Source organism: Melospiza melodia, chromosome 1 (assembly GCF_035770615.1).
Source record: "Melospiza melodia melodia isolate bMelMel2 chromosome 1, bMelMel2.pri, whole genome shotgun sequence".
NCBI lineage: Eukaryota > Metazoa > Chordata > Aves > Passeriformes > Passerellidae > Melospiza > Melospiza melodia.
The window spans coordinates 136,874,377-136,899,036 of record NC_086194.1 but is presented as its reverse complement, the minus strand read 5'-3'; the positions used below and the strand labels follow the sequence as shown (position 1 = coordinate 136,899,036).

Genomic DNA, 24,660 nt, shown 5'->3' with positions numbered 1-24,660 from the left:
GTAAGAGCATGACACTGTACTGATGCCTTTCTTGCACCTACATATATGGTCAGATCATTTTACCCACCCTCTCTCTGTGATTCCGTTTCTCCTTTTCTGTTCCCTAAAAATTAAGTCAGGATGACCTTAGGTGGATTAATCATGGTATAAAAGGACAGCCATTTGAGATATTTGACCTGCTGAACTGTGGAGAAGAAAAGTTAATAACAAATAAGAATTTTACTTCTATGAAAAGCAGTGCCAGTGTACCTGCAATGCTCTTTGCTATTCCTTTTCTCCACTTTTTTTTCCAATGGCACTTACCAAGAAGTGGCAAGCACGCAAATGAATGACTACAAAACCATTCCCTAAGCATGAGGAGAACTGATGGGCATATACTGATAATCACCTTCAGCCATCTAGATCTAAATAAAAATGCACTTAAGATTAAGGAAACAAAATTATTGACAATATTACATGAGAAAGTGAATGCATGTGTATATTCCTAAATATTTTAATACAATTTCCTGAATGTAAACAAACAGAACCAGTGCAGTCCCAACTACTTCTGCCATTTCTTCACAGTAACATAAACCCACTGTGCACTGAGCACACTCAAATACTCAGAAGCAAAAGGAGCAAGGTTGCCAGGAAGGTAAGACAGGAATTTTTTTCTGCTGTCTGAGAGGTCTGAATGGTATATGCTACACACTACAGTTCTTCATGGAAGAGACAGAACAAGAGGGAAGGCCTGAGTGACAGACTGATAGTCTGCATCTCCTAGCTTAAGCGAGGACTTCCAAGGGTGACTTCTGCATGTTTCTGTCCTCCACATGTTTATTAAGATCCTTTTTAGAGCAACAGGGTCTAAGTTGCAATGGAAATCCAGCTGTAATGAAAGCCCCATGCACTCACTGCATTAGCACTGCATCCATCAGCCCCACTTCAAGACCACCTCATGCTACAGGCATTGTGAAGTATCAACCAACACCTGTTCTAGAGATCTGTAGTCACCACTGGCATGTACAGCTCTGTGCTGGAAAGTTCACAAAAACTGAGTATCTGTGTTGAAAACACTACCCCACAAAGTCAGTGGTAACAATGAGTTCTGCAGGCCAATTATGCATTACATAAAATGGAGATCCTTTAAAATGTTCTGATTGGTTGTGAATTTGGTTGACTGAATTGTCTCAGATTTGTTATATGACACAGAATAAAACTGTCTTCTTTGTACCTCAGACTGTTATGTGCTTGCACTAACCATAATTTTTAGGTAGGAAAATACAGGAATATTACTGAGATCATCTGTAAATACCTCTTATCCCTGAGTTTTCAGAGCAGTACTTTTCACCTCTGTTTTTGAAAGACAATCAATATATTTCTGCATTACCTACTTTTGTATCTCATGCATCCTACATTTTGCAGAAATTCCAAGTGCAAGTTTCACCAATTTTTTCGCTGATCTGTCCCCTACCATACTCAATCCTGTTTTAAAATACTGCTCACCTGCTATATATAACATACAAGAACTCCAGGGTTTTCTTTCCATTATTTGTAGATTTTGTATTGAGCAAGTACCTTGAATTCGGCACTACTTTATTAGTTTGCCTTATTAAGAGAGACTTTTACAATTACCTAGAAGCTTTATGTATAAGGCACAACTTTCTAGAACAGGTCAGAATCAGTAGTTTTATTTTTCTTCCTCTTATGCATACAAAACAGCCAAGTCAACGAATATTAAAAACCACGAGAAATCCAGTAATGCCATGTACATTTAATTTTACAAAATTTTCAACACTATAACTTCATTAGTGGTGTGACGATCATTGAATAAATATTATATTTTATAAATGTTTCAATATTAAAAAAAATAAATCCTTGCTGCCTTTGTAAGACTTGTGGGTTGTTTTTGTTTGTTTAAGTCTGAACAACAACTTTCAGCAGGGTCACAAGCAAATCTTTCCAATCTCCACAATAGCAGTGTCAGCTCTTCATGACTTGACAGTTCCAGTTTTAATGTAAGGTCTGGCCAGAATGCAAGGCCCTGAGAATGGCAGCAATTGCTGCCAGACTGTAGTACCCTGTGAAATTTCAGATTCTTACTTTTCAGAAACCTTATCCACAAGAGTCATCCTCAGGCTCTAGAACAACTATACATTAGACTAAAACATTATGCCTGAAACAAATACTAAAAATACTCCAAACTTACTGCCTTTAATTTAAAGGATCAAGTTATGTGCATTACCAAGCATAATAATACTATGGTTTTGGTTCATATAATTCAGAATCTCTGGAACTACAGCTACATTGCTGGAATTGCAGCTACAAAAAGACAATTCTGCCCTAATTAGGCTTTGTAGGTTGTATTTGCTATTACTTGAAAATATATTACTTTTGCCACGTGCCACTCCCCTTGCAGTTTGGCACATTTTGTAATCCACTTATACATGATTTTCTAAATTATAGCACTCTTTCAAAGAAAGAGCTGTGAATACTTTTATTTTTCTAGGAAGTCTGTGGCTGTACATCTGCAATATGCTAAAACCGTTTATCCCTAACTGACAACCCCACATTGCTCCCTAGTGTGAAGCTGTGTAGAAGCAGCACAAATCTACTGAGAAGAGACTGGAAGCAGCTTGAAAGATGCATTTTCTTACCCCAAACCACTTGTCTGCTCTTTCTTAAGAAGGGAGAAAAGGACGAACAACAGGCTTTCACTATAAATATTAGATTAAGCTACCACAGGGAATTATTTCAAATAGTTCTACTTCTTTAAATCTAGAAAGGATTAGCTCTAGTTACAGGGTCACGATTTCTAATGAAAGAACCCTATTTTCCATTTATAGAATTTTAAAAAATATGTATATTACAAATTTTTTATCAAAAGATTGAAAAAAATTATCTGCATACTTCACAGAAATTGCTTCTCCTGCTGCTTTTAGTAGTAACAAAGCCATAATTTAGTATGTTAGTACAGAATTTAATCTTCCATGGGAAAGAAACCAGTGGAGATTAAACACAAATAGCTATTCATCCTATTTGATATTGCAGCAGAATTATTTTTGGTATTATTTGAAATAAGGTGAAAAAGGTGCTCAAAAATATTGGTGTGTTTACTAGACCCACATCTCTTTAAATCTTTTAGAGAAAAGCTGTTTTTGTAAACATTTAACAAAGAACAGATGGCCTGTTTTAATCATGTGAAAAAACCTGGAGCTCACATTAATACTCCTACCAGCGACTACTGGGGCTAGTCACCTCCCTAACCAGCAGCATGGCACAGCCTTCAGTAATTCCATTTAATTTTACAATGGACATTTTCTCATCAGTTCCCACTGCTCGACAGTTAATCAATGCTATTAACATGCAATATCACAATGCAGGACAGTCCTAAAGATTGCAGCTTATTAGAGAAAAACAGAGATTCTTCAAACTCTAAAGTGTTAAAACAATTTGTGGCACAACAGGCTATACAGCATTGCCAGTAACAGCCAAAAATACCCAAGGAAATTAAAAATGAAAACAGTATTAGAGAAATAGAATTGCCTAATTCTAGACTGCAAAATTTCTGGAATTCAAACCTATTTTTGAGCTTCCAAATAGGTATCACCAAGACTTTAAAAATTAAAACTAATGTGCCTGTGTTTCACAGCTGCTTACATTTTTAGAGTGTAAGCTCATTTTCCCCAGCCCAAAGCACTGAGAGCTGTCTCAAACCAGGCCTGTTATGTGAAGTAGCAAGATGGACAAGATGTAGGACTAATCCAATGAGGGCGAGTGGCAGGGAGGGAAGTTAAGGAGGAGAGCCTTTCTGTTGCTTGAACAAGGACTGAACCACAATCAACTGTACTGAAAGCAGCTGAGTGTCACTTCCCTAACAGAGCAGCAACTTGAGCCAACACTGAGCTTTACAAAGTATGAAGCAAGAGCAGCAAAGTATGTGATGTGACTCAGCTAACTTTGTGAATTTAAACATGAGCACCAAACAAGAAACAATTTTTAAAAACCCCAACTTTTTACCAGGACTACACTTTCATTTCCTTTGTAGGTATTATTTCCAGATTCCATGGTCTTTTCCATATTTAAATAAAGATCTACAACAATTCATTTAAATTTTCTTGAATGTTGGTTTGCTAAGTTGTCTAACAGTAAAGCAAGTGCTCAGTCAGTCCCCACTGACTTCATAATACGAACCACTGTAGTATGATCTCCATACAATGGATAATTTTAGTTTGGGTAAATCATTGCAGAATATTCTCAACTGCAAGCCTGTTGTTCAATCACCCCCTTCACTTTGGAGAAGTTTAAATAACAACCTGTGCAAATTCTCTGAAAACAGAACACACACTACAGCATGCTTCCAGCAGCAGCTCTACCTAGTGCCACAGAGATCATTCATTTTGAATTTGTATCCTTCCTGATGGGACAGCCCAAAAGGTGTTAAAAGCCATCACATAACCAAATTGCTCTGGGATTCTTCCTTTCAAAGGTTAATGACAGGATTCATAGGATTCATCCTCCCTCTGGATTATTTAGAATGAACTACTCATCTTGACTAATTTGGAAAGTTTCTGAGTCATGTCTCTACACATTGCTTTGTCCCTGCAATTCTCAACTCGTCTCATGAGTACTTTCAGAATTAGGCCTCTCTTAGTGCCACCTCAGTGTGAAACATGTGTCACCCTTTCTAGACCTTCATAAATACTTTCCTGACATTGTCCATATGCAGAGCTCCCATATCAGTAAAACCCTTAGAATAAACAGGAATCAACACCACCACCAACACTCCAGCCAAATGCTAATACCTACATTCAGCAAAAGCTGTACAGTATTTTTTCTATACTAGGTGAAGTTCAGCAACATCCTCAAGACTAAATTCACACCTTGTTTTGAAAATATGTTTTACTGATCAGTTTCTTCTCCTTTATTGTGAATGATGATCCCTCCCCTTTTCTGTGAAACTACTACCGTGAAGATGTGTAAGTTTCTTTTACTGTTCTATATGAAAATGCTTAATATTAAAATATTTTGGGGGAAATGATTCTGCTTAGAAACAACTGGTATCTCAGTAATTCAGAAACCGTGAGAAAATTGTAGTTCCAAAGTGACAACTGGGATTTATAAACCAACAAGCACTTTCAGTGATCTCTGCAATAAAGGGAAAGACATCACACCACAGGAGAGTGAAAGTCTATTTTGCAAATACACTTGAAAGGAATCTAAATTTCTTGACATATTTCTTCAGAACACAGATGAAAGTGTACAGCAAACAGAAGTTCTAGTAATACCTTTCTAGAAACACAAAACTACTGTGCATAAAAAAAGTCAATGTTTTAGTAAAGTGCTGCTGCAATACCATTTCTTAATCAAGTCTTAGGAGAAAACAGAATAATCTAAGACTATTCTAAGTCATCCCACTCTGTTACTGCTCCTGGGAAACTGTTAAAAACAGTGCAAATACAAACAAGTTATAACTTGCTGATCCGGAATTTTTTAAAAAACTCTGGATCAAAAAAATATATAAATCTGATGCCAACAGCATCCTAACAGTTGAGTGGAAGTGATTAAAACCAATGTTAGTGCCCTCTGCTACCACTGTAAAACTGCCATAATTTCTGATTTGGTGGAGCTGAAAATATCACCCAATTACACTATTTGGAGAAATAAAAACATGCTATGCAAAATACAGAGTTTCTTAATTGAGTCTCAGCACAGTTAGAGTAATAGAATTATTTATTTACTGGTCATGTACTGTGTGAAGAAACACAGATTAAAAAAGATGAATGATATTAATGTGGCCATTCAAAAAGCAAACATCCCATTATAATTCTAAATTCATTATAAAATCAATTATATGTAGAGTGCTTTGTGCTCACAGAAAAAGTGAGACCTATTACTAAGCTGTGGAATATCAGCCAGTGCAATGAGTGCTGCCAGTTTGTTCACAGCTCAAGAAACAACTAACTTGTCCCATAAGAGATGTCCTAAGTTGCTGTCCATTGATCAGAATTGATCAGAATCAGCATTGACCAGGCAATCTCAGACAACTGCCACCCCTACAGTAACGAAGCACGCATGCTCCAATGTAAGACATTGCAACAGCTACCACAAGGATTGTATGTAACTGGTGATGCGATGGTCAACAAGACAAATGTTCTATTAATACTTTTTTTGCCAGAGACTACTTTGCAATATAGACTGACTTAGCAGTATAAGGTTACCCCTAATGCAAGCAGGGCAGGTCCTGAGTATTATGCAACAGCAGCCTGACTCTCTGCTCTCCATCATCACTTTGTAGACTGGTTGAGGACTCATGATTTTGGCAAGTTTTTACTAGCTCTAGCTGCAGAGACACATAGAAAGGGTGGGACAATTAGGTACTGAATTCTACGGAAAGCTTATTGCTCATGTTGACAGCCTGTCCACCTCAAGCCTGCCCTCTGCACATGGCCACAGTAAAAGGAAACTTCACTTTGCGTGTGCTCCATTATCAAGCAGAAGACATGTCAGGACATGCCAACATGTTTTACCACAGAAGTTGCTGACTGCCAGACTTAAGGATCTTAAAGGTCTTTTCCAACCTTAATGGTTCTTTGGTTCTGCCATGTGACATTTGTATTTCAAAATGTGTGTATTCTCTTTGTGAAGTAATTCCCAGGCACAGCATACCTAGTGCTTACTAGAGAATTCCTTGGATTAGAGAATATCCAGGAGATTTACCATCAGTCTTTTCCAACCCCTCTAAGACAAGGCTGCTCATCATCAGGCAAGATAGGGAAGTCACACAGTAAAGTAAGAATGTGTCAGGATGAAAGAGTCTCCAGAGAATACAGTAAAATACTTCAGCTTCTCCAGTAAAGGGGGAATATAGGGGAAGAAACATCTGCACACACTCAACCAAAACAGTAATAATGAAACTGCTATTATTAAATAAATTAGCATTACAAAAGACTACCTAAACATTTTAGTCTATATACAGGCTGAATTGTTGCTCTTGGGCTTGCGCCCATGTTCCCCACAGCCCCTTTGCTTCACTGTAGAGGCAAAGTAGTTCCTCCAAAACAGTCAAATGCAAACACCCTTCTTCTCTTGGGCACAGCCATGCTTTGGAATTCAAGGTCCTGAGGGGAGAGACAAAATTGTACTGCCCTGTACATGCAGCCTCCTCCCTCCACAGCAGAATTCTCTCCATTCAGCTACCGAATGTCAAATGCATGGAGATCCAACCTCTCTGAAGGGTAACTTGTTTCTACATCACATTGTATTGCTATCACCATAGTTCACGATGCTCTGGTACCAAATATGATTTCCACTAAACACCCCATTTCCTACCCAGAAAAAGAAAATGCAACACAACAGTCCTGGCTGACTTGATATACTAAGCACTTAGGGCCTGCCTACAGTAATAAAAGCAATAAATGCCCTCTAAAACTTTGCTTTTTCTACAGAAGACTAAAGCTGCTCAGGGAACCATTTTCAGAGGGACCTTGAATAGATCATATCTACTAATATCAATAATCTTCCTGTTATCAAATTTAAATCACAGTGACATGCAGCACACGGCACCAGGTTTAGGAGAAAATCAAAGACAAGCATACGTGGCACAAGTGCTGGTTCTTCTGACCACAGACAACTGAAAAAGTTCCATCTGTGCTTTCACTGCTGCAAGTAATAGTAGCAGTAATAGCATTACACACCACAACAGCAAGAGCATTTCTATTCTGGTATTTTTTCCCTCACCCCTTCTAACATCCAAGAGTTACAAAAAAACTAACTTAACAGGCTATAAATGTAAAAAATATAAGGTGATGGGTAATAAGCTACTATACTGTATATTTACTTGATAAATACATACTATTAAAAAACTTACAATACAAGGTGTATGTGTTAAGTTAGAAGCAATACTTCTTTTTTGATTTGCCAAAGATCTAATAAAGTATTCTCCATCTGAATTCAGAATAAGTACACTTCATCTTCTTGTAATTCATAATAAAAAGTTTACTTTAGTCTAAAGAAAGGAGAACAACTATAGAGAGAAGGGCAGTATATTTGGGGTGGGTTTTTTCATTAGATTAAGCTGAAGACTTGCAGGCAGGAAACATTTTTCTCCTGCCTGCTCTGCAGCACTTAAGGATCAAGTAAATAGAAATGAGAGAAATGTCCACCTGTCTGATGAACATCCTGTGAGCTTCTGTTCATTACTTGTAAGGACAATACTAATGCTTTTTAACAATGAATCACTGAATCATGGCATATCCTGGCTCGGAAGAGGTCCACAAGGATCACCAAAGTCCAGCTCCCGACCCTGCACAGGACATCCCATCATGTCCCTGAAAACATCCAAATGCTTCTCCGTCAGGCTTGTGGCTGTGACCACTTCTCCAGGGAGCCTGTTCCAGTGCCCAGCCATCTCTGGGGAGAAACCTTTTTCCTAATATCCAAACCAAACCTCCCCTGACATAACTTCATACTGTTCCCTCAGGTTCTCCTATTGGCCACCAGAGAGAAGGGGATTAGTGAGTGCTCCTCCCTACACTTCCCTTCATGAGGAAGTTACAGACTGCAAAAGTACCAAACTGCAATAGAATGTAAGGAAATCCACTAGGAGCAGATGGGCACCATGTGGCTACAACTACATAGTGCCCCAATCTGATTACTTGGCACCACTACATGCCTCTGTACTTTATTACAACATGCCTGCACCAGGAAGTCCTCAAACTCGACCTTCAGATGTCCTGCTTGTACCCTGCTTGTACATGCACACCTGAGTGGCCTTTCTTCTGGGCCTGTCTTCCAGTCTTGGGAAGCTTTAGACACCAGCCACAGCCAGTCCTTTCAGCCTTCCTGATGCAATTCACACTCTGTTTTGCCATTCTTACCTGCCCCAGGACAAACCCTCACCCCTCTTCTGAGGGCACACTAATGCAAGGGTCTTCAACAGGACGAGCCCACCTCTGAGAAAGCCATCCCAGAGACAGCACAGGGATCACAGCTGCCCAATAAGCCCTCACTCACAGACATGACTGAGCTGCCCTTCAGCAACTGAAGAGCACAACACCAAACATTCACAAACAGTAAGATACAGCAACCACCAGTAAAATGCTTTCAAATGCATTTTAATCCATTACATTTATTATCGTATGACCTTTGTTCCAATATAGTAGGAATAGATACAACTTCTCTATCACTTTCCTATCCCCTTCTTTATATACCTAGGAAAACAAAAGCCCAGCATTTTTCTTTTTAGAGTTCCCTACCATCAGCCTCTTGTTAACATCCATGTTTAAGAAGACTGCATGTAAAAAAAATATACCAGTCACAATTTAATGACAAACTTGCATCAGATGACAAGGCTGGTGAAAAGAGGATGCAATTCATAGAGAGTCTTTACTAAGAACTTTATCACTTCCCCTATCTGCACGCCCCAAGAAATAACAAGTTTTCCCCAAAGGTATAAATATGTATGTCACGTTCAAAGAAAGGCCAATGGCCTTAGATGTTAAAGATTTCAACAGATGTGAAAAGGACTGGAACTCCTGAGTTTTTACTGCTGTCCATAGAAAGGAGTAGTCCACTGAAGTCCCAAGATACTTCCACAATACCACCCCTAAATATTTTTATTAAATCACAGAGTACTCTGAATTTTCCATGGTTTGCAATAGGGTATTTTTACAATTTCACCAAGATATCTTGCAGTTAAGAGTGTACCAGTTCAAGAAAAATTAGCTGAAAGCATTAGAAGAAACACTACCAGCACAGATGGTATGGTTTGGTTGGAGGTTTTGATGGTCCACACTTTGGTTTCAGTTTGGAGCTGACAAACGTTCACTTCAACAATATTTTATCTGCATGCCTGAAAGAGACCCACTAGGCAAATAATGCAATAATCTTTTTCTTCCCTTGCCATCTTCCCTCTCTGCAAGGTGAAGTTGTACAGTATCCACAAGCAAAAGATTAAATCCTTTTCATTCATTACTTGTGCTGGTGTCCTTTTTTTTTTTTTCAAACTACAATTTGTACTCAAGTCTTTTCTGCTACATATTTTAAAAAGCACACAGAATTCTCTGATCACATGGACTTCTAATACTGTAAAATACTAAGGTACCACCAAAGAAAGAAAGTTAAACCACTCTAAACCAATTATTATTATTATTTAATGATTGTAATCTTTGCATTGGCTAACTTGGTCTGATTAAAAGAGCCTCATCTCAGAATTTTCTCCCAAAAGTCCATATTTGATAAATGTTTTCTGATACCATAAGATTACATCCATAGTATTTCAATCAAGCTGTCTCTACTCTTTATGTCTACTCCAAATCTCAAAGTGTTTAATTGCTGCTGTTTCAATCTCATAGTAAAGGTGAGCACATTTAGTACTAGGAGATTCATAATTTAAAATTGTAACATTATGTTTTGACATTCTAAATGTCATTTCCTTAATCACAAAGAAATACCACATCATGAGAGAAAAAGAAACTCCAAAATCCCACTGCCACCATCACTTTGACTTCTATTAGACATCAAATAATTTGGAATTACTTTGCTAACCCATTTTTATCCAATATTAAACTGTTCTTGTCCAGCAAAAATTCAAACCCTTTTCTTCAGGCACTGAAGAATGCATCAACCTGCAAATGAAACAGCAAACATGCAATGCTGTCCTAAAAGGATTACTTAAAGTTCATTGTATCCCAAAGAAAACACACTGTAAATTATAAACATTTTAAATTTTTTTTGAATTAGTCTAAATTATTTAAATATTTCAGATATTAGAAAACAAAGAATAATTGCTGTTACTAAATGGATTTTATGCCCTATTGCTTAACTTTCCACAAGAACATCTCTTCCCTAGTAGCTCTACAATTGCTGCCTCATGCAGTTCACAGGATAGATGAGACTTCTAGATTAAATCAGATCTAAAAGACTATGACATTAACCTGAAGACAAGGCTCATGTTACCTTGGGAAAGACTACAAGGAGTGATGAAAGCAGTGAGCATCAGGAAAGAGAAGTTACTTCTTCCTACCAGCCTCAACTCACTGCGATACTTTTGTTTTCCTAGATGGGCTTTTGTTTTGTTGGGTTTTGTTTTTTCCTTTTCTTTTAAATTAGATACTCATTTCTTACTAAGAGGGCTTCCCAGCAAAGAACTTGCCATGGACCTTCTTGAAAACTGCTCAAGGATCACTGCAAGAAAGCACCTACTTGGATAACTACTGGCTTCAGCTTCAGGGCAACAGAGCCCAGCACAACACACACAAAGCAGCCCCAAATCCCATTACTATCACTCTTGCCTCAGGCAATTCCCTATCCCTCTGTACTGGTTTACTCATATGTAAAATGGAGAATACACTCTATAGAAGACTTAATTTGATGAATGAATTAGTGGCTGGTGAAGTTTTGATGCCTTGTGAAGGCTGACCTAGAACACAGGCTGGGCAGAGTTAAAGAATAAAGTAGGTATTTATTAGAGGGCTTTAATGGATACACCTTGGGCAGTTCAAGAGCCCAGCCAGGGCTACACCCAAGATGAACCCAAAATGGTCACAAAATGGATGACCAGTCACAGGGTTTCACACTTTTGTAATGTTCTGGCCCATTTGCATATTGGAGTTAATTACCCAGTTATAGCTTTAGATTATGAAGTCCCATTCTTCTTGTTTTTCTCTCTTCAGTCCACCATCGTTTATGTTTTTGGGCCTGAAATTTGGATCATTTGTCCTTGGACCCCAGCTAGAGAGGGAATTGTTTTGTCTATCTACTCAGTGAAGAGAGCCTACTGTCCCATGATATGAAGCTCAGAACTACACACTAAAGCAGTACAGAATGTGAAAAATATAAAAGCTAAAACCCGAGGCATCAGTTTAGCTATTTTTACAAAAATATGAAGAGAGGCACTGTTTGTAGGAAGAGTCCTCCTGGTCCAAGGGATTCAGTGATATTCATTATCAGGTTTACTGGATAATATACAGTCAACAAATTATCAGGCCATACCTCAAACAAAAAACCAAAGTCATTAAAAAGCTACTTCTATCACAGAAGGTTACATACACAGATTACATCCTATTTTATAGGCATGGGGAACATGTAGCGTCAGTCCTACTTCAGATCTTTTTTAACCGCAGCTTGCCATCTTTCCGTAAACACAATCACGTAAATTTTGTGTTAAGTAACATAGTTTAACATTTTCTGTCATTTACTTGATTCTTTCTTTATACTTACTTTCAAAAAGTATATATAAATGTTACAACCAAGCCTTCTTGCCAAGTGGAGATACAACAAGGCAGACTCCTCAGATGTAAGAAACAATTACAGTTTTCCAATGCCCTCATCACACGCCCCTTTCAGAGCCACTAATGCTTACACCAACATAAATACTGACACATTTTAAGGGTCCCACATTTAGTATTTGGGAAAATAACAAAAGAAGAGTTAAAAGCTGCTATTGTTCCTCATACACATGCATTTACTAAAATATACATATGTATTCAAACATTTAACTTTCAGTGTTTAAATTGTTTCTCATGATGTCTCACTCCCTTCCCAAACTACAGCTGTTTCCACGTTCGCTTTCCAATACAGTACAAGAAAATCAACACAATCAAAAAGCTGCCAAACCAACCCCAAAACCAGCCTGCAACACGGGGGAAAAAAAAGGGGTTTTTTCCCTACATCAAGCCAGTTCTCCCCTGGTTATATGCTCAAGAATTAACTTCTCCCATCCTGTCATGTAGAAGATACCCAGTCTTCAAGTTAAATAACTTCTATGAAGATAAAACACAATGCAAAGACAGGTTTTTCCTTTTTCCTCTCCTGCATCTATATAGAAAAGGAAAATAACCTAGAAAGTAATGATTTAATCAATGGCCCTCTTACATTTTGTTTTCAATACACTCCCAAATAGTTAAGCAGTAATTCTAAAAAAGTCGGATTAACCAGCCTTTGAACACCTATGGTTGATCAAGTCACAGAAATCAAAGAGCAAAAGGTACAATATATCTTCAGTAGTGATGTATTTTATATCAATGACACCTATATATTATGAGAGAAAAACTACTAAAGATTTAATGACGCCAATTAAAGAAGCCAAGAGTTTGCATGTCTCAATGGCTGAGTCATAGACCTTTTCCCCATAATAGGTTCCATTATAGTCCTGAGCTCAAGCTGTGGGAAGAGGATTACAGATGAGTAAGAGAATTAGTATTTTTAAATGTTATTGGTAAGGAAGGTGTCCTTTAAGCATAACACAGCTGAATGTCTCTCCTAGCAGTACAGCAGCTTGTGCTTACTCACCATCCTAGCTTTAAGTGAAAGCCTCAGAACTCACTTCAAAACACTAACACAGAAATTAAGCCCATCAGTGTAGAGCCCTCTCAAATTTAATCAGTTTTTCATAGGCATTTCCAAACTTGAATATTTCAGTACTTGTAAATTTTTCGCCATTCTATTACCCCGACTTTAAAAAGTTCATATATACTTACATAAAACAATGTAAGACTGTGTAGCTAAAGATCAAAACAATTTGTACTTAAACCATAGGACTGTCTGTAAACAACTGGTGGGATGTACAATGAAGAAAAAAAAATTAAAAAATTAAAACATTCAACTGCCTCTCAAGATTGCTTCCAGTAAACCTAGAGAAGTATTTGTGCCAGAATACAGCATTGCACAAAATTCTGATCACCCACATCATCAACAATCACACCTCAGGTACAATGACAGATTATCCTGAAGAAGTCCAAAGGGAATTTAACTTACTTTAGATAGATTGCTATTTATCAAAACACTGACGGATCCTAATACAGTAAATGAAAATAATTAAGATGGGTAAAAATGACACCAGAGCAAATTCAGTATGAAACCGGCATTCCAATAAATTTAGGACAGTCAGATGTTCAACATTCAAACTGATCTGAGTAAGAATTTCAAAAACCAGGAATACTGGAAGCAAAAGCCAAGTGCTCTTTGACCTTGATGAGGTTTAGAAAAGCAGTTCATAAGATGGCAGATGTGACAGCTAGAAGCTCAACTCAATGGCCCAGACAACCTTTTACAAGTACTTTGCTTCTAATGACTGGGAACAGTAAAAATCAACATCAAAATCTTGTTTACATTTAAAAATAAATGCATTTTAGCAAATCCAATTTGGAATATGACAAACATCAAACATGCTAGTAAACTAGAATATTTAACTAGAAGAAAGCTAAATATGCTTAGAAAAACCACTTATGTTTAATTTTCTTGGGGAAGAAAGCATCTATTAAGCAGATAATAGAGCTGGTAAAACAAGCTCCTGCTCACAGGAATTTTATCTTCAAACCTGAGAAAAGGGGCTGGCTACCCAAAAAGGTTTTATAACTACACTGGCCAAAACAGTCAGAAAAAGCCCTGTAGTATTACCTGGTTTACAAGCCTTACATCACACACAACCTTAAGTGATCACAGCTATGAATGTGACTGCTCAGATACCCCCCAAAAAAATCTCTGCAATTCCAAATGCCTGTTTTAATAAAATTTTTTCTTTGGCAAGTAATTGTCTTTGTATCATGACTATCATATGCAACAATGCTGTTTAAAATAGAAAGGGCTGCTTTTTAAATAAAGATGTCACAGTTATCAGTGTTCTTTTGCAGTAACTTTTCTATTCCTGGGTTTGGACAATTTTTCCCAAAGATTGCCAAAGTCATTTTTATTTTCAAGTACTCCAGACAACAGAGACTTGAGAAAAACAGAAGTATGCAATTTATTAAATTACTGATCATCCATCATTTGTTTATTTACACAGTTACATCATTTCAGTATTAGGGACATAGTTGTAAGGAGTGGGTTAGTGCAGGAGGGAGCCAGTATCCAGTTGCTGGGCCTGTGTCTTACCCTGTCAACCAGAATTTTGCAACTAAAAAGACTCCAAAGAGAATTTCAGCTCTTTCTAATGCTGTGTTGCAAAACTTGTTCTTCCTCAAGAGCTTCCTACACACATCCCTAATACAAGAGATCAGAATCAATGAGGATAAATGAAGATAGAATAAATTCTTCCCTCAGAAAAAGAGGAACTATTTCCATAGAAATTACCCCATAGCTCCCAGCCCAGAAGTCCACAGCCTGCTTTGAGGCCTCTCCAGACTAGTTAATCAATAATCTAAATACCCTTCTTCTATCCCCACCCATTGGGGAATTGAGTGGTTTATAGAACTGCTTTGTTTTACCCTAGGTTTGATACAAACTGATGTAGAGACACTTAAAAGAGACAGAAAGGAGCAAAAACTTTCATCTTTTAAACCTACTAGTGATCTTACAGTTGATGACTGAAAAAGCAAGACAACCTGCAGATCTTACTTCAACTACTTACAACTCAAGTTTTCTTAGATATTTATTTTCTGCCCCACAATGTTTTCTTTGTTTCACTTATGAATACAAGCATCTACCTCTTCAGCAGTTACAACTCACAGACCAGATTTCTGAGTTAAAATGAAAAGACAGTGATCAAGATTTAAGTAATTCTGTGTTTTTAACTTGCAAGAAATAAACTGGTGGTTTTCTAGCATTGAAGCAAGGTAAGCATTTTCACTTGCACTGCTAGTGAGCTTTTTATGTACCAGTCCCCACAGTTTCTGCATGAAACTTGGATAATTAAAAATTATCCAATTAGATATAGTCAGTAAAAACCCTTTAAATGCAGGAAGTCACATAGTGAAGCTGCAGAGGTTATATTCTAGATCTATTAGAAGACAAAGTAACACAGAAGACACTCAAAGGCTTTTTTGAGAACTTGTAAATCCACAGAAGTCAAGCTGACATTCGAGAAAGTGTGCAGGAGCTGGCAAATAAGCAATGCTAACTCGAGGCAGAGCTTCTGAGGCAGGCACCCCTCAGAGCAGAGCTCCAGGCAGACGTGGAGGATCTCACCCAGGATGGTGGGGGTGGAAGACAGAGGAGGTTTGTGGTCACCTCCATAACCCCAGGCATGTTACCATCTGCATAGTTCCACCCTTTGAAATGGAAACAGTGATCGTGTTTGTGTGACCCACCAACAAATTCCCACTGATTCAAGCTACACAAAGGTTATCTGATGGAAGAAGTTAACTGATATGGAGGGTACATATCATAGGCTAAAGCCATTTTTTCTAGGTGGCTTACTAATACTGACCTGTCAAACTCAGGTAACTTTGGTTACATGCTGACACTTCCCACAACAAATCTTACAATCCCCCAGAAAAGGCTCAGCTATGTCCAGATCCCTTCAAAGCAAAAGGCAAATATAACACATAACAAATGTAACACTGGTCCTTTCATGGCCTTTCCAAAAAAGCTGGCACTATACAATCCATAACTTTCAGGTGAGGTATGGATACACCATCAGGAGCCAACAGAGAACACCCTCCTGGAGAGATAATAGAATGGCTTGGGTCAGAAAAGACTTTAAAGGCAATCTAGTCAAATCCCCCTGCAATAAGCAGGAACAACTTCAACTCAATCAGATTGCCTATCCAACCTGACACTGAACATTTCCAGGGATAGGGCATCTACCACCTCTCTGGGGAACCTGTTACATTGCTTCATCACCTTTACTATAAAAAAAAAAAAAAGTCTTTCTTATATCTAATCTAGACCAGTCCTCTTTCATTACCCCTTGTCCTATCACAACAAGACCTCCTAAAAGTCTGTACCCATCTTTCTTACAAGCCCCTCCCCTTAGGTACTGAAGGACTGCAATAACATCTCTACAGAGCCTTCTCTTCTCTGGGCTGAACAACCCCAACTCTCTCAGCTTCTCCTCATGGGAGAGGAATTACAGGCCTCTGATAATCTTTGTGCTCTTCTCTGAACTCACTCCAAGAGATCTATGCCTCCCCTGTGGTGCAGACCCCAGAGCTGGATGCTGCACTCCGGGTGGGATCTCACAAGAGCAGAGCAGAACAGAATCACCTCCCTTGACCTGCTGGCCTCACTGCTTTTGGTGCAACCTAGGATATGACTGGCTTTCTGTGGTGCCAGCACATGTGTAGTACTTCATCCACCAGCACTTTCAAGTCCTTCTCAGCAGGGCTGCTCTCCACCCATTGAGCCCCCAGTCTGTAACTGATACCCTGATGGAAGTGTAACAGCTCGCACTTGGACTTGCTCAGCCTCATGAGGTTCACACTGACCCACTCCTCTGGCTTGTCCAGCTCTCTCTGGATGCATCCTGGACCTCAGGTATGTCAACTTCCACACCCAGCCTGGTGTCATCTGCCAACTTGGTGAGGGTGCACTTGATCTCCCTGTCAAAGTCATTGATGAAGACACTGAGCAGTACTGGTCACAATACACTTTCTGGGACAGGCAGTCTCTGCATTTTGCTTGACACTGAGATGCAACCGCTGTCATTTCAGACACCAGCCTGAGCAGATCCCATCAGAAGTGAGATCGATGTTACACCATAGAATTCTGTTCTGCCAAATTTCCCTCTTCCCCCTTTTTTTTTCCTGTTGCCAAGATCTGCATGCTTCTAATAGTGGACATGTAATTGTTCTAATAAACTTCCCACATGCATACTGCTGCTTATCATATAAATCTGCTCTCCTTAATCAACTTTCCCAGGCCACATAAGAGTAGTCTGCAAGAGACTTTAGAGGTATAAGAGTCCATGGTTTGGAAATATCAACTTAAAGAAATCTTAACAGATACACATGTGATACAAAATCAGAAGTAAGTAGCAGTAATCAATTCTATTTTTCTTATGGGGTGGGAAGACAGCAGTTCTCCCTATGGCCTTTTCATTGCACTATTTTACTAACTTCAATATGACAAAATGGGCTTGAAACCACAGATTTGATAAAAATCCACTGATGTTCTATTTGCTGCTAACAGCCATTTATGTCAAAGAGCCAAAGATCTCAGACTCTACAGTCACAGCAGCAAATGAAGATAGCCTTTGAATATGTTAGCTGTGGCATGTCAAAGGTAGGCCTTTCCCCAGCTCCTCTAGTAACTGAACTAAACTAATAATTAAATCAGAATGTGTCATTAGAACTGGAGGGAAGATGGGAAGGATGGAAAACAAAGTGCAAAATAAAAAACAAACAAAAAACTCCAAACAAACAAACCCCCAAAACACACACACAAAATCAAAAACACAAGAAAAAAAACCTCACCAAAAATCTCACGCTTCATTTTCTGTGGACAAACATCTACTTCATTTACCAACTGAGGTAACTCTTAGATTCTCCAACCAGTTTGATTAACATTGTTCTATGAAACACCTTATCTTTAGTGCAAATATCTTTAGTATCTTTGCTCCAGACATTCTTAACACAACCTATAGTAAAATGTAAAAAGCCCTATAGGCAGATCTTAAATCAGACACGCCTACAGCAATACCAGCTCTAAATGTGGGGTTATATCATAATGTTATATTACAGTTGCAGAGCTGTGTCTAAAGCAACACTTTTAACTTACCCCTGGCTGCCATAACAGTTTCTGAGTTACATTTTTGGGTGTTGCTGTACAGAGCAGCAGGGAACTGCAGAAACTCACCACTGCTGCAGGGCACCTCAAGCACACCCACCAGGAACACTGAAATACTGACACCAAACAACCAATCTGTGTCAGGCAGCAAAAATTCTCCCAGTCCCAATCAAATACCCTAGGTACAGTATTATTTGGTTTTCAATAAGTTTTTCTGAAGTATTTAAAGGGAGGCCTGCAGAGAGAAACACAACCAAGCAGTATTCCAGTACTGCAGGCATGTGTCCCTATGTCCGTCTGTGACAATGCTTGCCCCAGCAGACATCTGCAAGATCCCATTAAAAGACAGACACAAATGCCAAAATGCCCAAAGTTTTAGACCAGTTTTAATGACTGTATTTCATACACAGTTGTACAAGTAAACTGTGATGTCAACTTTTTAGGGTAAGGTGTTGCTTTAAATTCAAACACTCACTGCGTATTATAAGCCTCTCACTATATTTAGCAACAATTGGCTGGTACAGAAAGATTTCTTCCAAAAATAAAATTAAGGACTTCATATCATCCAGTGCTCACATGTAAGGAAAATTGCAGTATTATCACACTTATCAGCATCTTGCAGGGCCAAAAAAGATACCAAGTACCAGAATGCAAGTGGATGGAGGGCCATCTGGAGAGAAAGGAGATGTAAAAGCAGAGTGGAAAAAACAAGAGTTCATATTGACTACTAGACATTAGAAAGTTTGCTATTAATCCTCTCTCCTCTTCCAGGAAAATTGCATCCAAAAATCTGTGGAACTATTAACTTCTCAGTCACTGTAGTCATGTTAGTGGGAGTTACAGAGACATAACAGGACACAATTTAGCTAGCACAATTAACATGGACTATTTTTTTCTGATTCAACCAATTAAATTATTCAGTCTGTTATAAAAAAAGTCTACTGTAAGTGGGTATACATTGGGAACTCAAGTATAATATGAAAATTTCCTCTACAACTACAATAACAAGAGACTACATTTAAGAAAATATAAACAAATTCATATTTTAATATCAATATTAAAAAGAAAGTGGAAGTTAAAGCCTAAATAAACGTTTGCTAAAAAAATGTTTGGCACTTCCTACAATGTTATAGCAATGTATCAGTGGCACATTTGGGTTTGCATACTGAAGTGTAAGTGTTGCATTCATGACGACAAATACTTGCAATTTTCCAAAATGAAAAGATTAATACTATGCCATAGAAAACTGCCAAGATTCAGAAATCATGACTTTAGGAAGTTAAGATTATGGACTTTCAGTACTTAAAGGGGGTTTATAAAAAAAGCAGAAGAGCAACTTTTTAGACAGGCAAAGAGGAATTGTTTTAACTGAAAAAGTGGATTTAGATTAGATGCTAAGAAGAAATTCCTTCCTCAAGACAGTACAGAGGCACTGAACAGGTTGCACAGAGAACTTGTGCATGCCCCACCCCTAGAAGCATTCAAGGCCAGGTTGGATGGGGACCTGAGGAACCTGATCCAGTGGGCAGCATCCATCCAGGGTTAACCCACTCCAGCATCCCTGCTTGTGGTGGGGTGGTTGGAACTAGATCCTCTTTAAGGTCACTTCCAATGCAAGTCATTCTATCAGCCTGCGATTTCTTAACATTTAATTTCTACAGCAGCAACCCATGCAATATGAACCCATTTCCCAGAAGTTCTTAATATTTTGCTTAATATTTTGCTTGCTCAGCCTCACACAAGAGCTGCTCTCTCCCCTAAGCTTGGCTAACACAGTAAAATCACTGAGGATGACTACAGGAAAGAGCTGCATCCCAGTCTTTGGTGCTGAGGAACAACAAAAGCAAAGGAACAAAGACAGCCCAACAGTGAAAAATCAGAGATCCACTTTTTTCTTCCCCATCTTGTGTAACTGCACTACTCTCACACTAACCTCTACAACTACAAAAATTCCTACACAAGAAGTTGGATTTTCTGCTTTTAACTGTTAAGACTGGTCATCTCAGTCTTCTTGAGTTGCACTCTAAAGCAAGAGTAATACTGGAAGGAGTGACAGAGAGCAAAGAGGGGGCACATGCTAGAGTAACAGACACCTGAGTAAGAATTAAATTGGGGTTTTTATGAACTTTAGTTTTGAATAAATAACAAAATCTAAGGCCGTATCTCTATGTTCCTCTTCATAAACAGAGGCAGCACTATTGGCTACACCTGTCTTGCCAGGAAGAGAGAAAATTCTAACTAAATAGGTAATGTATAAAGTACAGCAAAATCAAAAAGAATCATTTATAAACTCTGGAAAGAGCAAACACACAGATCACTTAGTCATCCTATCTCTCAGTTCTGCTTCCTCACAAAGATGACTAAAAAAATTAATCTGAGTTTTATTTCTTGCCATGCTGGTAAACAATTCTCTATGCCAGAAAAAAAAAATCCCATTCAGTACTCAAAGAAGACAATTCACTAACTGGCACTGGAAGCATCCTCAATGACACACACTGAATGAAATTGTGCCAAGTTCTTTGGTAGAAAGGGGATATTCTTTCACCTCTTCAATAACAGAACAGTTGCAAATACTTTAGTTGGAAAACAGCCCCGTTTTTGTAAAAATGAAAACACTCCTGAAATCAAATTAGTCATTAATATTTGTGTGGAGTAAGAGGGAAGCTGGGAGAAGCTGGAATGTGGCCTGTTTGTAACTAATTCAATAAAGACAAAGCTTTCTAGGACTTCTAACAGAAATTTTGAGAGAGGACTCAAGGGCTGGTTACTGAGGGCAGGTACTATAAAAAAACAAGCTGTGCAAGGGTATTAAAGGGCCTGAAAGCTCACTGCCAGAGGAAGAGGCAGTCCCCATTCTGCCCCAGCAAGCATTCCCACTCCTACAGCACCAACATGGGTGATCCTGTGGTCACACAATGGAGAGCTGCCAGGAACATGACCTGGCCAGATAAGCCCGTTCACCAAATGATCAGGCAGGCGCAAAGAAGCAGCAAAGGTTCTGTATCCCAGACCACAGCCACCTTCACTGCACATTTTTTGGGGATTTTTCTAAAGCAGATTAGATACTGGGAGTTACTGAGCTCACACAGCTATCCATGCTGGGAAGCTGTGAGTGGGCTACGTGCCCACAGCAGGGTGACACAGAGGTACACCCTGAAGCAGTGACAAGAGCAGTAACAGGCACCACTGTGCCCAATGGCTGCCTCTGGCAAGGGCTCAAGAGGCAGGTGACTCAAGCAGAGAGAGGTGGAGTGACTCCCTAAACTTCTCTGTCCCCATTTTAACACAGACATTGGCCATTTCCTCTCCGTTCCTGCTGTTCAGCACTGCTCTGTCAGATGGGCTCAGCCTTTCCCTGATCACTGCTTCCTGCCCACACTTCCTACTCTGCTCCTATCAGCTTCCAGGAAGCAGCTTCACCATCTTTAAATCACACTGGCAAATTCGAGAATATTTTAAAAGAATAGATGTACAAATCAATGCTTTAACCACTCACAGGTGTCAAACCTTGCTCTTTAGCTACCACACTTTACAACTCTTTGGAGAAGTCTATAAATATTTACAGATAGCATCTCAAAAAAAAAAAAAAAAATCAAACAAGTGTTTTGAATTTTTTCCCCAAATCCAGACTACATTGTCACCAGTAAAACACATGTATCATCACACAGTTAAAAAGAACGGAAATCTGAAACTCAAAAGTGAAAAGCACTGGCTTACTGAACTGAGAGAGAAAACAACTTCTACAGACAGAAGTTACAAATTACACTTCAAAGTGATGGTGTCCCATCATGGTGGGAATTGACACTCCACAGTGTCAATTTACTCCACAGAGGAAATAAGAACACTTATAAAAGTTTGTGACACTTTCATTCAAGATACAAGCAAGGACAAGACAGCTTAAAATAAATGATGCCTCAAATTCCATGAGAAAGAGCAGGACAGAATCCCAGGACAAGGATCCACAACAAAAAGAAAGGAACTTATTTCTTCACCTGCAACTTGTTCTTTATTAAGACTGCCACTGTATTTAATGAAATTTAAAAAAAAAAAATCAAGGAAAAAAAAAATCAAGCATTTTCCTTTCATTTGCCCTGATTTTCAATCCTTGTGTCTGTAGGTCGATGATGACACAGACATGAGGGTTTTTATTAGACTACCAGCTTTCAATGATGAAAAAAAGTTTCTCTGAAACAACAGATTAAAATTTGTTCAAATAAATATAAAGTAGGACAACATCTTCAACCAAGGGAAAGCAAGACAGCTGTCAAGTCCCACTGGAAGTGAGCATCAGCAGCACATGATAACACAATACTGAAGTACTAAACAAGCAGCATAAATTCAAAAACTTTGCTAGTTCAGTGATTCCTCAGAAAATGCCAATGATTTCAGGAAACAATACATTCAGGTGTCATCTACATCTCACAGAAACCTTCAAAATACCCACGCTGAAGAACAAGTTGGGTAACTCTTAAACCTACAAATCACTATGCTGATGCAGACTTATGTTTTCATGTTAATGCTACAAACTGGCTTTACCCAAAACTTCAGAGCAGACAATTTAATGGCACAAATTATTTTCATCACAGTTAAATCATGGCACCTGAGAGAAAAAGTACTCTTGAAGTAGCTTGTGCCTCCTCAACAGTAAAAAAGACCAAAAAGTTCATAGCAAAACCACCTCAAAACTACAAATCTTTGGCCCAAAGGCCAACTCACTGAAAAATCACTGCAAGCACTTTATTTACAAAAGCACACATGGCCTTTCCAAGGGTGAGGAAGAAATAAGCCTTTGGATATGTTAATAATAACTGTTAGACTGGAATACAACTGCAAGTTTTAGAATGTGAACTTTTTGTTGGACACAGTACTTCACAATATTATATCCTTTGAGAGACCTGCATGGAAACTCACTCACAGATGGATCAAGTTATCAGTGTAACAGAAAATTCTACTCCACGGGGGTGAAATTACTTCAACACTTCTGACCAAAGCTAGATTTTACAGTCTGTTTTCCTTTTAGTTGGAAAATTTTACTTAATTACATTGCTTACATTGCTCAAATACAAGAATTCTTCAGAGCCCAAACAAAATACAGCAGAAGCCTGTAAACTTTTAAGACAAAAATACTGTTATCAACCTTTACTTTAATATGAATACTATGGATTTTCTTCCCTTTTTCTCTCCCATTGCTATCCACTACCTATTATTTTGCCTAGATTGTCTCCATATGTACTATAGAAATACACACACATTTATGCTTATCTATACATAAAATTAATATACAATTGTAGCTAATAAAGGTTCAGTATTAGTGGGTTCTTAATTCCATTTAGTCTGGCAGTTTCAGAAATCTTGCCATCATACACTGTTTTGCTGGCCTGTGAACACTTGAAAAAGGAAACTAGAATTTCCAGGGGCAGGCAGCCACGAGACTCTGCTGAACATGCAGCATACACAGTACCCCACAAGACCAGTTAGCAGTCATGTGAAATAACCTCTGCATCAAAACAAAAAGTAACCAATAGTGTTTCTAGGGTTTTTTTAAAATGAATTTGATTTGTTCTACTTATCAACAGAAAAATAGTCCAAAAGTTAAATACTCAAGGGATTAAAAAGCCAGCAGCTCTCTCTGGAGATGTGGGAAATTGCTTATGAATATTATTTATGGGAATAATCCTAACTATTCAAGTGGCATCATTTGTTACTACATAAAGTTACAGGAAATACTGAAAGATAATTCATGTGAAGACAGCAAAGAGTCGATCACTTCTTATTAGGCATTAAAACAAAAACCCAGGAGAGAATAAACTTCATTTTAGTGTGCCAGCAGAAACTGATTTAACCTCTACTTTCTGCCAGGTTAGAATATTGCATCAAACCAATACAGATGATTATAGTTTTCATTAACATCCCTTTCCATTCACGTACATCCAAGTATAAATTAAACTGAGGCAGCAACACAGAGTTTGAAATTGCAGGAAGGGCCTGTGAAAGGGGTGACCCAGCTGGTGACTCAGCAGGACTTTCCCTGCCTCCTCCCCTGCAAGGGAGGGCAGGAAATTTCAAAAGAATGTGTTCATACCAAACACAGCTATGAGTTATGATTTAAAGCAAAGTCACATGCCCACAGATAATAAGGCCAGAAGAACAAACCTGGCAGTGAACCGGTAACACACACACAAAACTAGTTCCTTCTCCACCAGAACCTGGACACTGCAACCCAGAATCCTTCAA

General features: G+C 38.5%; 1 protein-coding gene across 6 annotated transcripts in view; it reads right to left on the bottom strand.

Annotated features, from left to right (window-relative positions):
* Positions 1 to 24,660, bottom strand: part of CHD7 (chromodomain helicase DNA binding protein 7) — a 132,450-nt gene that overhangs the window by 59,980 nt on the left and 47,810 nt on the right. The window lies entirely within an intron of this gene.